The sequence below is a fragment of the Garra rufa genome, chromosome 3 (assembly GCF_049309525.1).
Source record: "Garra rufa chromosome 3, GarRuf1.0, whole genome shotgun sequence".
NCBI lineage: Eukaryota > Metazoa > Chordata > Actinopteri > Cypriniformes > Cyprinidae > Garra > Garra rufa.
In genome coordinates, this window is record NC_133363.1 from 62,048,982 (window position 1) to 62,061,906 (window position 12,925).

Consider the following 12,925-nt stretch of genomic DNA (forward strand, 5'->3'; position numbering starts at 1 on the left):
ACAGATGTACTTTCCTTCCTACAAGAGCTGCTGGACAAGGGCAGGTCCCCGTCCACGCTCAAAGTTTATGTGGCGGCCATAGCAGCGTTCTCGAGGACAACGCTAGGTCAGTCAATAGGGAGGAACGATTTAATCATACGCTTCTTTAGAGGAGCTAAGAGATTAAATCCACCCAGACCGCCTTCAGTCCCAACGTGGGACCTTTCTGTGGTGCTGGACGCTATGAAGGGCGGACCATTCGAACCACTACAGGCGGCTGAATTAAAATATCTGTCTCTTAAGGCTATATTCCTCCTAGCGCTCGCTTCAGTGAAGCGCGTAGGAGACTTGCACGCGCTCTCCGTGGGCGCGACATGCATGGAGTTTGGACCTAACGACTCTAAAGTTATACTCAAACCCAAGCATGGATATGTGCCAAAGTCTATTAACACACCGTTTCGAGCACAGGTCATCGCACTGTCTGCTCTGCCGGTTGTGGATGAAGAGGCTGACGCGAGACTCTTATGTCCAGTGAGAGCGCTAAGAGTCTATGTGTCTCGCACGTCTGCTTTTAGACAGACAGAACAGCTGGTTGTCTCGTTTTACGGGCATTCTAAAGGAATGGCTGCGTCAAAACAGACTTTATCCAGATGGATAGTGGATGCTATTGCACTGGCGTACGAGTCCAAGGGCATGCAATGCCCGCTGGGTGTCAGAGCACATTCCACGAGGGGCGTGGCCTCGTCGTGGGCTGTGGTCGAGTGGGATTAACTTGCAAGACATTTGTGACAGCTTGTGTTTTTTAAACAAGATTAATATATCAGTAACACTAACGTTCAACTTTCCACTTTATAAACGTCCCAAAGTGTCACACTAAATTGGAAAAATACACGTATATAAGATGGATCTGACAACAAACGGAGGCTGCACACGCGCTCTCACTCAACGCGCTCTCAAGCCCCGTTCACTGGGCTAGCTTTTCGCATCAACATGAATTGCAAACACTCATGTGATATGAGGTGGTTTAAACGGCTTCATAATCATTCAGAGAGCTTGGCATTTTATTTTTGAATATACAAAAATGACCAAGGTCCGGACCTCGGTGACCTCATAGCTGGCTATGGCCGTGCCTGGAAACGCGTTACAAATGAGCTAATAATTTTTTTTAAACAATTTTCTTGTTTGATAATACTATAGCGAAATAAGCCCCTTCAAGACCATCCACTTCACATTCTGACCACACGGCTTAATCTGTGATAAAAACCTGTTGACTTAATTATTCCTTACCTAATATGCATAGCCTATTATAGGCTATTTTCACTCAAACAAAAGAGAACTAAAAACAATAGACAATTTTAACTACAAGTTTTAATTAGGCTACAATAACTTAAACCTAAACATACCTTTGCACATGAAACAGCCAGGTGCTTGGTAACCTTAAGCACGTTGCATCAGAAAGGGCTCTGCTTATGATGATGACGTCTGCTTCGCGGGTATTTCACGTTGTATGCGTCGCCGTCGCATTTGCGCACACAATTTGAATTCATGTTTTTGGTCTGCCAAATTGATATAATAAAGAGAACGATAAAAATACCGTTATTAACCGGTTAATTTGGAATTTCTGTTTCTGTTTCTGTTCAGAACGATTAAAATTGATTTTGTTTTCGTTTTTGTTCCTGTTTAATGTCATTTGTTTTCGTTTTTCGTTTTCGTTCCTTAAACCGGTTCAGAGCCCTGGTTTCGTGTCTTAGGACATCAATGTATCGTCACGAGCCGCAGGGTGTAATTTGGATTGGTCTGTGCATGTTTTTTGTTTTGTTTTTACTTTTAAAGGTTTGGTGCCCATCCACTGCCATTATATGCCTAATAAACTGCACCGCTTTAAGTTAAAAAAAATCTTTGTTTGTGTTCTACTGAAAAAACAAAGTAACCTACATCTTGGATGCCCTGGGGGTAAGCAGATAAATTAATTTTCGTTTTTGGGTGAACTATCCCTTTAAGCATTGAAATGATTACCACTTGCATTATTTTCTTTTTTTTAATGTGCATACTGAATTGTGGTTGGTTTGTCCTTTTCAGAAATAATTAACCATGTATAGCCAGCAATGGCAAAGTGACAGAACCATAGGCTTAGTCCTGAGCTTATCTCAGACATTTTTCTTTGACAACTTTAAACACAGAGGTTTCCTTCTAGAAGTTAAATAACTGAGATAGTTTTCTGTTCAAACCATCTTTATTAATACAAAAAAAATATGAAGACAGAAGACTACAATATGACCAATATGAATAATAACAACTATAAGTGAACTCAACACTGCATCACTGTACACTTACAGATAAACCACAGCTGACTCTGACTGTAAATCCTCAGAGTCCAGTGTTCACTGGAGACACAGTTACTCTGAGCTGTGATGTGGGACAGTCAACTGGATGGACAATTCACTGGAGCAAAGACTCAAACCCTGAATACACTGATACAGCAACTAAAACAATCGAGTCTGTGAGTGTCACTGATGGGGGAACATATCAGTGCAAAGCAAAACGAGAAAATTACTACAGTGATCTCAGTAATACAGCTGAGATAACAGTAAAAGGTCAGTGCTTTTTTACTTTCTACACTTTTTCGATAAAGCACAACTTCATGTGTTTGTTGTAAACATGGAAATCACTGTCATACATTAGTAATGCAATGTCAGTTAAGTTAAACATCAAATAATGAAAGCAATTTAATTTATGCTGCACAGATCATCTGAAATATTTTCAGACATGTGAAGTGTGTTTTTTTGCTCATATCACAGTGAGACCCAAACCTGTAGTTGATGTTCATCCTGATAGAAGTGTGTTCAGTGGAGAGACGGTCACTCTCACATGTGACATACAGGAGACAGGAAACTGGCGATACAGCTGGTATAAAGACAACAAACACATTTACAGTGGAACACAAAACCAGAAATATAAAATCACATCAGTGGATTGGTATCATAGAGGTGTGTACAGCTGTATAGGAACACAGATACAAGCCCCACAGTATTCACAGATGAGTGATGGAGTTAGACTGACAGTATCAGGTAAGTTTGTTCATCTTTCCCTTACATCATGGTAACCTAAACAGATTGAGTAGATGCAAGTAAAATGTATCTTACAGTAGTTTGACTCACCTATCACACTCCTAGTCAGATTATGTTCTAGTTAAGAGTTTGTAACAGATATTGGACCAATCAGCTGTGAGTGCAGTGATGGTGACAGAGAATACAAGGCTGATTACGATCACTAAAAGTCTGAATGTACAGTACATGTAGCTTCATGTCCACCATACATTTTCAGTTCATTCTAGTGAGCTGCTGCCCAAGTTGTCTATAGATGAAAGTAACAGTTTCAGAGCTGATTATGTGTCTGATAGTGGTGAATACAGCTGTAGAGGAGAGAGATCAGACTCACAGAGATCAGACATCAGTTCTGCAGTTACACTGACTATATCGATGAGTGTTTATATTCAGACCTGTTTAATAATCATTTAAACAATATTGGTATACTGTTTTAGCAACATCTGTTCTTATAAGAGCACAGAAGCAAATCACTTTTAGTCATTTTTCTAAAGTTTAGATGCAGAACTGTATAAGATGTTTCTTTTTAGGAGGACAGATGCTATGCCGTTATCAGTGATTGTTTTAGAGAACTGAATGCCTTTACATTTACACAGAGTTCATTTACTCACCCTCACATGCTTCTAAACCCCACAAGAATTTGGTTAATCTTCAAAACAAGTGAATATACTCATAATCATAATCAGAATTAGCTTTATTCATCAAGTGTGCTCAAATACACATGGAATATGTAGTGCTTTTTAAGGAGCTCTTGGTACATGCATACATACATTAGTCAGAATTCACTTGCTGTTAAACGGCAGACTTTTTTTTCCTGCACGCTTGCGAATTCTCTCATTGTAATTGTTTCTTACTGTAGATTACTGATGTAAATAAGAGATTCATTGATTATAATTGAGACAATGTGAGACTACAATAAACTGAAGTGAGTTACAGCTTTTTAGTAATTATATGGAAGTGCTATTTTCTTGCTTTGTAGGCTATGTATCCATCCAGAATTTGAATGAAAGTTTTGTTTTGCAGCACAGAAACAGTTTTTTTAATGTGATTTTATGATACAAAAAAATAATAATAAAATAAAAACTAACAAACAAACAAAAAACACTGTATCAGCCATCATGACATTAACTACTTGGCAAGTTCAGATTGCAGACATAATTCTGCTGATAGTGTTTTTTAGTGCGCTTCCTTAACTGCAGTATGCTGTTTGAGTCACTTTTTGTTTTTCTTAACAGGTTTACCCACATCTACACTGACTCTAACACCAATAAAGCCTGTATTCACTGGAGAAACAGTCAGTATGAAGTGTGAGGTACAGCCTGATCAAAGCATTTGGCGATATGAGTGGACATACAAGCAGTTTAAAGACAGCAGATACAAAGTGTTACAGACATCTGGACGTTACACTGTAAATGGAGACACTCTCACTATTAAACTATCTAACAAATCAGGTGATGGTCAGTACTGGTGTAGAGGACACATAGATGGAAGATCAGTCTCGTCACAATTTAGCTCTGCTGTTTCTCTCTCTGTGAAGGGTGAGTTGAATATCATCGTCCTCATAAACTCACTCTACAACATGTATGACCATTTATTCAGATTGAGACACTGAATCTAAATGTTTTTCTGAAATTCTTATCAAAGACATATAAAACGTCTCAGGTTACGTAGGTAACCCTAGTTCCCTGAGGACAGGGAACGAGACGCTGCGTTCTGGTTCAGGACACTATGGGAACTGCCTTCAGCATGACCGGTTCTGAAACAAGGTATAAAACAACGACAGTGAACTTGACACTGGCCGGCGCCAGCCCGTGACGTCATCAGCAGGTGCCTGCTTAGTATAAAAGCAGGTGCCTGAGAGCACAACACCATCTTTTTGTCGGACGGAGGTCTGTGCAGGGCCCGAGGCATGGCCCCGAGACGCAGCGTCTCGTTCCCTGTCCTCAGGGAACTAGGGTTACCTACGTAACCTGAGACGTTCCCTTCCGGAGGGAACTCTACGCTGCGTCCTGGTTCAGGACACTATGGGAACGCTTATACCAACGCCGCCATGCCGAGGGATAAGTGATCCAACTGACTGAATGAGGAGTCAAGAAGAAAAATCACCCCTGCTTCAGCGAGAGTCGCTGGGGCCCAGTGACCTGCCACGGCTAGCTCGGCTACCTGTGCACGCAACTCTGAAGCGTGGAGGCCTAGAGGAAGCCTACTACACTTTAGCTCTCAAAGTGAAGGAGCTCGTAAACGCCCTGACCATAAAGGGCGGAGTCCCATCAGAGCGAACGTCTGCTCTGAGGACCTGACAACATTCAGTGCTAACAGGCATAGGTGGCTATACTCGACACTGGGGTATTCAGTGAGGCTGAATAGCCTGTGCAACCAGAACTACCCGAGTGGAGCTTCTGCTCAGAGGTAATCTACAGCGTGGAGGTCTCATGACCTAACTACACTTGACACTGACGATGGACTGTGAGGCTGAATAGCCTGTGCAACAGGCCTGTCTAGTGGAGATTTTCTGAGGAGTGGAGGCTTTGCCGAAAGGGAGCCTGGCAACACTCTGTGCCTTCCAGAGTGCAACTCTAAGAATGGAGGTGCCGTGGCACCTCTACACTCAAAACCTGGGGGTAGTCAGTGAGGCTGAGTAGCCTGTGCAGCAAAACTACCTACAGGGAGTTCAGAGGAGTGACTGCTCCAAAGGAAGCCAAAGAAGCACTCTGTGTCTTGCAAGGGAAAACTCTAAAAGTGGGGGTCTCGTGCCCCACTTCACTTCAACACTGAGGGTAGTCAGCGAGGCTGAATAGCCTGTGCAGCAGAACTACCTGAGTGGAGTTTCTGCAAAGTGGCGGCTTTGGTAAGAAAGAAGGCTGTTACCACTCTGCACCCAGCAGAGGACGACTCTAAAAATGGAGGTCTGTGACCTATCTACACCCAATACTAGAGGTGGTCCGCGAGGCTGAATAGCTTGTGCAGTCGGACCGCCTATTTCTAGTGAATCTCTGGAGGCAACGAAGGACTCTGAGTGAGTCTGGAGAGTGGAGGCTTCTGAGAAGAAGCCTGACAACATCTCATGAAGGGAGACTCTAATAGTGGAGGTCTGATGACCTAACTACACTTTCAACACTGAAGGTAATCAGCGAGGCTGAATAGCCTATGCGACAGTACCTAGTGGAGTCTATAGAGTGGAGGCTTCTGAGAGGAAGCCTAACAACACTTCATAGGAGAAAGACTCTAGAGTGGAGGTCTGATGACCTAACTACACTTCAACACTAACGGTAATCAGCGAGGCTGAATAGCCTATGCGACAGTACCTAGTGGAGTCTATAGAGTGGAGGCTTCTGAGAGGAAGCCTAACAACACTTCATAGGAGAAAGACTCTAGAGTGGAGGTCTGATGACCTAACTACACTTCAACACTGATGGTAATCAGTGGAGTCTGGTGGCAATGTTCTGCGAGCAGCAGAAGGACTCTAAGAGTGGAGGTCCCATGACCTACTACACTTCAACACTGCAGGTGTTCATCGAGGCTGAATAGCCTATGCGACAGTACTACCTGAGTGGAGTCTGGAGAGTGGAGGCTTTCAAGGAGGGAGCCTAACACACCTCCGTGCTTAGCAAAGAAGAACTCTGAGAGTGGAGGTCTCATGACCTAACTACACTCTAATCTTGAAGGTCATCCGCGAGGCTGACTAGTCTGTGCGACAGAGATACCTTCGTTTTTGGAGCTCTTCTGGAGAGTGGAGGCCTGAAGAGACGCCGACACTCAATCCTGCTAGCAGTGCTATCTGGATTGGAGTTGGAAAACTAAAAGGTTTTTGAGAAAAACCAACTCAGAAGATGGACACGGAGGAATGCCCTGTGTGGTCCATACCGTATAGGATTTCAGAAAGGAACCTGCCTTTACGGGAGGAACCTTACCATAAGTATGGATTTTAGTGAAGTGCCTGAATAGTGCACTTACCACTCACGTGGATTTCAGAGAGTGCTCAAAGACTTGCGTGAGCAAACACCACAAATGTGGATTTAAGAAGGTGGTCTAAGCATTTCGCGAGAAAGACACCTGTACTGTATTATTCCCGGGCGATAGCAGAACCCGGAAGCGGAGCTTTCAGTGAGGGAGGCTTTAATGGTTACAAGCTCTCTCGAACGTAACAAGCCTGACGACGCTCGACTGAGGAAGCTCTATCGAGTGGAGGCCTTGGTATACACGCCCTCTCAAGGAAGGGAGGCCTTACTACACTCAACGCTTATAGTGACAGGTCCCCGAAAAAGTGTTCACAAGCTGCCTTAACCTTGTGTTTTTCGGCCTGCATTTCTGGGAAGTGGAGGCTTAACAGAAATTCCTCACATAGAGGGAGCCTAGCAACACTCAACCCAGTAAAAAAGCTCTCATGAATGGAGGTCTAAGAATGACCTGGCTACATTCAGCGCTAAGAAGTATTTATCTTATATATGTCTCTCATATAGAGGTTTTCACAGAGAGGAGGCCTTCTAGGCCTGCTACACTCCGATCTGGCAGACTGGGTTTTAGTCATAATACCAGACACTCATTTAGCGAGGCCCAGAAAGGGGCCTATCAGCTAAATATATAAGATTTCTACTTCAAAGCGGGGCTTTTTTTTTTCTTTTTTTTTTAAGAGAGCGGAGGCTGCAGTAAACATCTCTTTCTCAGAGAGGGAGCCTTGACGACGCTCTATTCACCCTAGTACACAAACTCCTATGAGTGGAGGTCTCACATATGTGTATATGATAATACACAGGGAAGGTACCTGACCACACTCATGCAAAAAGAGTATTACTCTTAGCGGAGTTTGAGTGAGCGGGGGCTTCAGCAGAGCGATTTTTCGCTTGAAGCAGCTTGACAACGCTCAAGGGGGTTTTTCTCGTATGTATATGTATGTCTGTACCAAGCCCACTCTTTTAGCGGAGGTTTCTTATTTTAAAACCTGACAACGCTTAACCCAAGAGGGGTTTTCCCGAGAGGAGGTCTCTTCACCCTCAGCTCCTTTTTGGAGCGAGGGGAGACCTGACTACACTCGGTCGCTTGGTGGCAGCAGAGCCCACTTTTTAGAGGGGCTCGAATACTGCAGCATTTAGAAATCACCCAAGCGGGGCTGGTAGAAAAGAAAACATACAGATACATTTTTTTGAACATTTTTATTTATTAAAGTGTCTTTGTTCACCTGCTGGGCCATCAGATTGAGATCTCATCATTGGCCCAGCCCCAGAGTCTTTGCGAGGGGGAAAGGAAAGGCAGGTGGCCGAATGGACGTGAGGCGCTGGAGCGTCTCCCTTAGATCCTCTCTCCTATGCCGCGCATCACGCCTCTTCTGGGACCGACTCCTCCCGGGGGGAGGGCCCCTAGTGGCCACACTGGCAACCTGGCCTCGTCTCTGGCCACCCCTGGACCAGGACGGGCCCGGTTTTCCCCGGCGTTCAGGTGGGGGCGTGGGCATGGACCGGCGAGGGATGCATGATTTAAATGCCGCTGAGCGCGCCTTCGCCTCTCTGAATCTCTTGACCACCGCCTCGACGGACGTGCCGAACAATTCAGAGGGCGAAACCGGGGCATCGAGGAGAAATCGCTTTTCTTTCTCCGCGATGTCCGCCAGGTTCACCCACAGATGCCTCTCCGTGGCCACCATAGCCGACATGGACCTGCCCACCGCGGTCGCTGTCTGCTTAGTGGCCCGTAGGGAGAGATCTGTGGTGCGGCGCAACTCAGCCACCTCCTCCGGGGAAAGCCCCAGACCACGGTCCAAATCCTTCAGCAGGTCGGCCTGGTATGCCTGCAACACCGCTACAGTGTGCAGAGCAGCACCGGCCTGACCTGCTGCCGCATATGCCCTGCCATTCAGCCGTGATGTTTCACTAAGTGGCTTAGACGGCAGGGTCGGAGCCTTCAGCGTCGATGTCCCTCCCCCCTAGAGATAGTTCGCGAACGTCTGCTCAATGGGGGGCATCGACGCATATCCATGCTCCCGCATTCCCTCGACATCAGCATAGTTCACATGCTGATGTCGGTAAATGCGGGCGGAAAAGGGTTTATCCCATGCCTTCTCGACCTCTTTATGGAGATTGGGAAGGAATGGGAGGCTCACGGGAGCTGGCTTGTCATAGCCGGGAAGAAACCGCTCGTCTAGTCTGCCGAGAGCGGCGTCTTCCCTCGCGGGCTTCCACTTAATGTCCAAACGGGAAGCCGCGCGGTCCATGACAGACATCAGCTCCTCATATGAGGGGCAAGGAGGCTGTATGGACTCAGTAATATCATCTTGCTCCATCTCAGCCTCCCGCTCGCCCTGGCTTGAAGCCAGTAGAGCACTCGCTGCAGGGTCGGAAGATGTGAGTGACACCACATCTTCCGCTAGCAGCGCGTTCTCATCTCTAGCTGACGGGCGCGCGAGATTAACTCTCTCAAACTCGTCAGCCAGCTCCACCTGGGATCCCCAGGACCTCAGCCGCCGAGCAGCCTCAGCTGCCACGGGGCCGGATCCGCGTGGGGCAGATGGATGGCCCGATTCCCTCGAGAAAAGGGCCAGACGAGAACGGAGTTTCCTCATGGGGAAACCCTCACAATGGACGCACTCCATCCCCTCAAGAACGGAGCGCGCGTGCTCTTCACCCAAACACCATACACAAAGGTCGTGCGCGTCATCAGGTGTCAGATTTCTCTGACACGGATCCGCGCACTTCCTATAGAGTTTAGCTCTAGGCATCGTCATACTCACTCGCTAGAACGAAGGACTCTGAAGACAAAAAGATGGTGTTGTGCTCTCAGGCACCTGCTTTTATACTAAGCAGGCACCTGCTGATGACGTCACGGGCTGGCGCCGGACAGTGTCAAGTTCACTGTCGTTGTTTTATACCTTGTTTCAGAACCGGTCATGCTGAAGGCAGTTCCCATAGTGTCCTGAACCAGGACGCAACGTAGAGTTCCCTCCGGAAGGGAACACCATTACATTCAAGACAACAAAAAACAAAAACAAAAAAACAATTGTGTTTCAGAGTAAGTCATAAATGTTTCCGATGATCTAATGTTGAATCAGGTTAAATCTGCAGTGAATGTTCAGATGGAGGAGAGACCATCACTTCTCTCCATGTCTCTGTTCTTTAACATCAGTGATGCACAAATACAGGAGTTTAGATGATCATATTATGTTTTCTGACTAGTTCACTAAATAAGATCTGTCCTTTCTTTTTACAGATTTACCCACATCTAGACTGACTGTGACACTAGACAGTCCTGTATTCACTGGAGAGACAGTCAATCTGACGTGTGTGATTGAGTCTTACAGTGACTGGAGATGGAGAAATGGCCTGACAAATGACTGGATATCTGAGCTGGATATCTGGACACCTGAGTGGAGATATGAGTGGTATAAAGGCACAGACAGTGTAATGTTACAGACGTCTGAGCGTTACACTGTAAACAGAGACACTCTCACTATCAGAGCAGCTACTGAGTCTGATCAGGATCAATACTGGTGTAGAGGACAGAGAGATAAAAGACCAAACTCATCACAGTCAAGCTCTGCTGTTTCTCTCAATATGACGGGTGAGTTGAAATTGTCCTCCTTAACTCACTCTACTACAAAAAACAAACAAATTACAAAAACTGTTATTTTGTAAACTTAAAGTCTGAACAAAAAATACATTTTGTGAACTTAATATCAAAATATGAAGACAGATATCTCTTTATGTAGGTAGGATACAAAACCAGCAATGGATGAATATAGTAGAAAGACAGAAAAAAGAGAAAGTTACCTGTCCAAAAAGTCGGTAGCAAAAGAAGCTTTCTCTTGCTGACTGAGAGTGTAAAGTTTATTAGTCTATTTATTTATTTATTTATTTATTTTTTCTTAAGTTAGCTTCTCAGGAGTGCCACAAAACAAGTAGTAAACAGTGTCATGACATGCACTTAGCAGTCTATAACAAAATTTACAGTATCCTAACTGTGTAAGTTTAATCAGATTTGTCATCATTGTTATTTTACTTAAATGTCCCCCCCATTTATTTTATTTTATTTTTTATTTGTGCTTCTCATCCGCTCTGCACTGTCTAGTGGTAGCACAGCTTCACCATAGATATTTAACTCTGCACAACTAAATAAAACAGACTGGGTGCTGATTAAAATTTCTAATATAAATATTACTGTGAAACATGTTGGGTTTGTAGAAAACTCAATTTAGGACCTGCCCTTCACAGTTTAAAAATTATATACTGACATAGCAGCAGATGATTATTATTTTGTTGAACTGAACTAAGGAATGACTGATGACATCACGGGTCAAAAAAAAAAATCACAACATACACACATACTTTCAGGCACAAATAGGACAATGTGTGTTGTCATCAGAATCGACCAAAGTCACAGACACATTTATTGTTTTAAGAAAAATGTGATTTTAATGGTTGATTCTTAAACCATTTGTCAGTCATTAAAAAAGGAAAGGATGTGACGTGAGGCCAAATATGGAGACCCATACTCGGAATTTGTGCTCCGCATTTAACCCATTCAAGTGCACACATGGTAGTGAACACACACACACACACACACACACACACCACCTACAATCCCCGCCGGACATGAGACTCGATACCTGCAACCTTTGGGTTACAAGTCTGACTCTCTAACCATTAGGCCACGGCTGCACCCAAAAAAATAGAGCACGAACGCAGTCCCACACTACCATAAGTTATGCAGTCTAGATTCCCACACTTGGGGAATTCGCAGGGGTCAGCACTGTCGGAGTGCAATGGATGAGCCTCGCCCTGATCATGGTGCCTCCCCTGCTAGGTAATAGGTTATAGTTAGCCCCCAAAAATGAAACATCTGTTACTCACACTCATATTGACACTCACTTTTAAGACTGTCTTCCCTCGAACACAAATTGCATACTTTACAGCTGAATCTTTGGTTGCTCTTTTAAATACAGTCACATGGAACGAGAGAGAAAAACATCATCATTACTGATTTGGCTGTTTTGCCAAAAGTATTAGCTGAACTATGTATTTCTTCAAAACAGCAATGAAAATAGGTTTATTTCTGAAAAGACCTAAGATGTTTAACAGGCAGTTAACACTGAATCTACAAATGTAAAGACTTTTTAGACTTTAACTTTTTTAAGACTTAGATTTTACATGTAAAGATTACAAGGATATAACACTTTAATATCAGTTTCACAGTTGGTTGTTTGTCTGTTTTTATCTTTATCAGATTTACCCACATCTAAACTAAATGTGACACCAGGCATTACTGTATTTATTGGAATGACAGTCAATCTTACATGTGCTATTGAGTCTCACAGTGACTGGAGATATGAGTGGTATAAAGGCACACACAACAGTGTAATATCACAGATGTTTGATCGTTACATTGTAAGCGGAGACACTTTCACTATCAGAGGAGTGAATGAGTCTGATCAGGACCATTACTGGTGTAGAGGACAGAGAGGTGGAAGACCATCATCCTCACAGCAGAGTAATCGAATAAATCTGTCTGTTAATGGTGAGTAAATACTGTGATAAACACTCACCTGTTGTTCAACATTACCAGGCACTAAAATATGTGACCCTGGAGCACAAAACCATTCTTAAGTTGCTGGGGTATGTTTGTAGCAATAGCCAAAAATACATTGCATGGGTCAAAATTATTGTTTTTTCTTTTATGCCAAAAATCATTAGGAAATTAAGTAAAGATCATGTTCCATGAAGATTTTTGTAAAATTTTGTAAATGTATCAAAATGTTATTTTTGATTAGTAATATGCATTGTTAAGAACCTAATTTGAACAACTTTAAAGGTGATTTTCTCAGTATTTAGATTTTTTTGCACCCTCAGATTCCTGAT

At 43.9% G+C, this 12,925-nt stretch overlaps 2 pseudogenes; both read right to left on the minus strand.

Moving 5' to 3' along the window:
* Positions 1-12,925, minus strand: part of LOC141331425 (uncharacterized) — a 126,699-nt pseudogene that overhangs the window by 95,205 nt on the left and 18,569 nt on the right.
* On the minus strand, positions 11,735-11,880 carry LOC141332551 (U1 spliceosomal RNA; annotated as a pseudogene).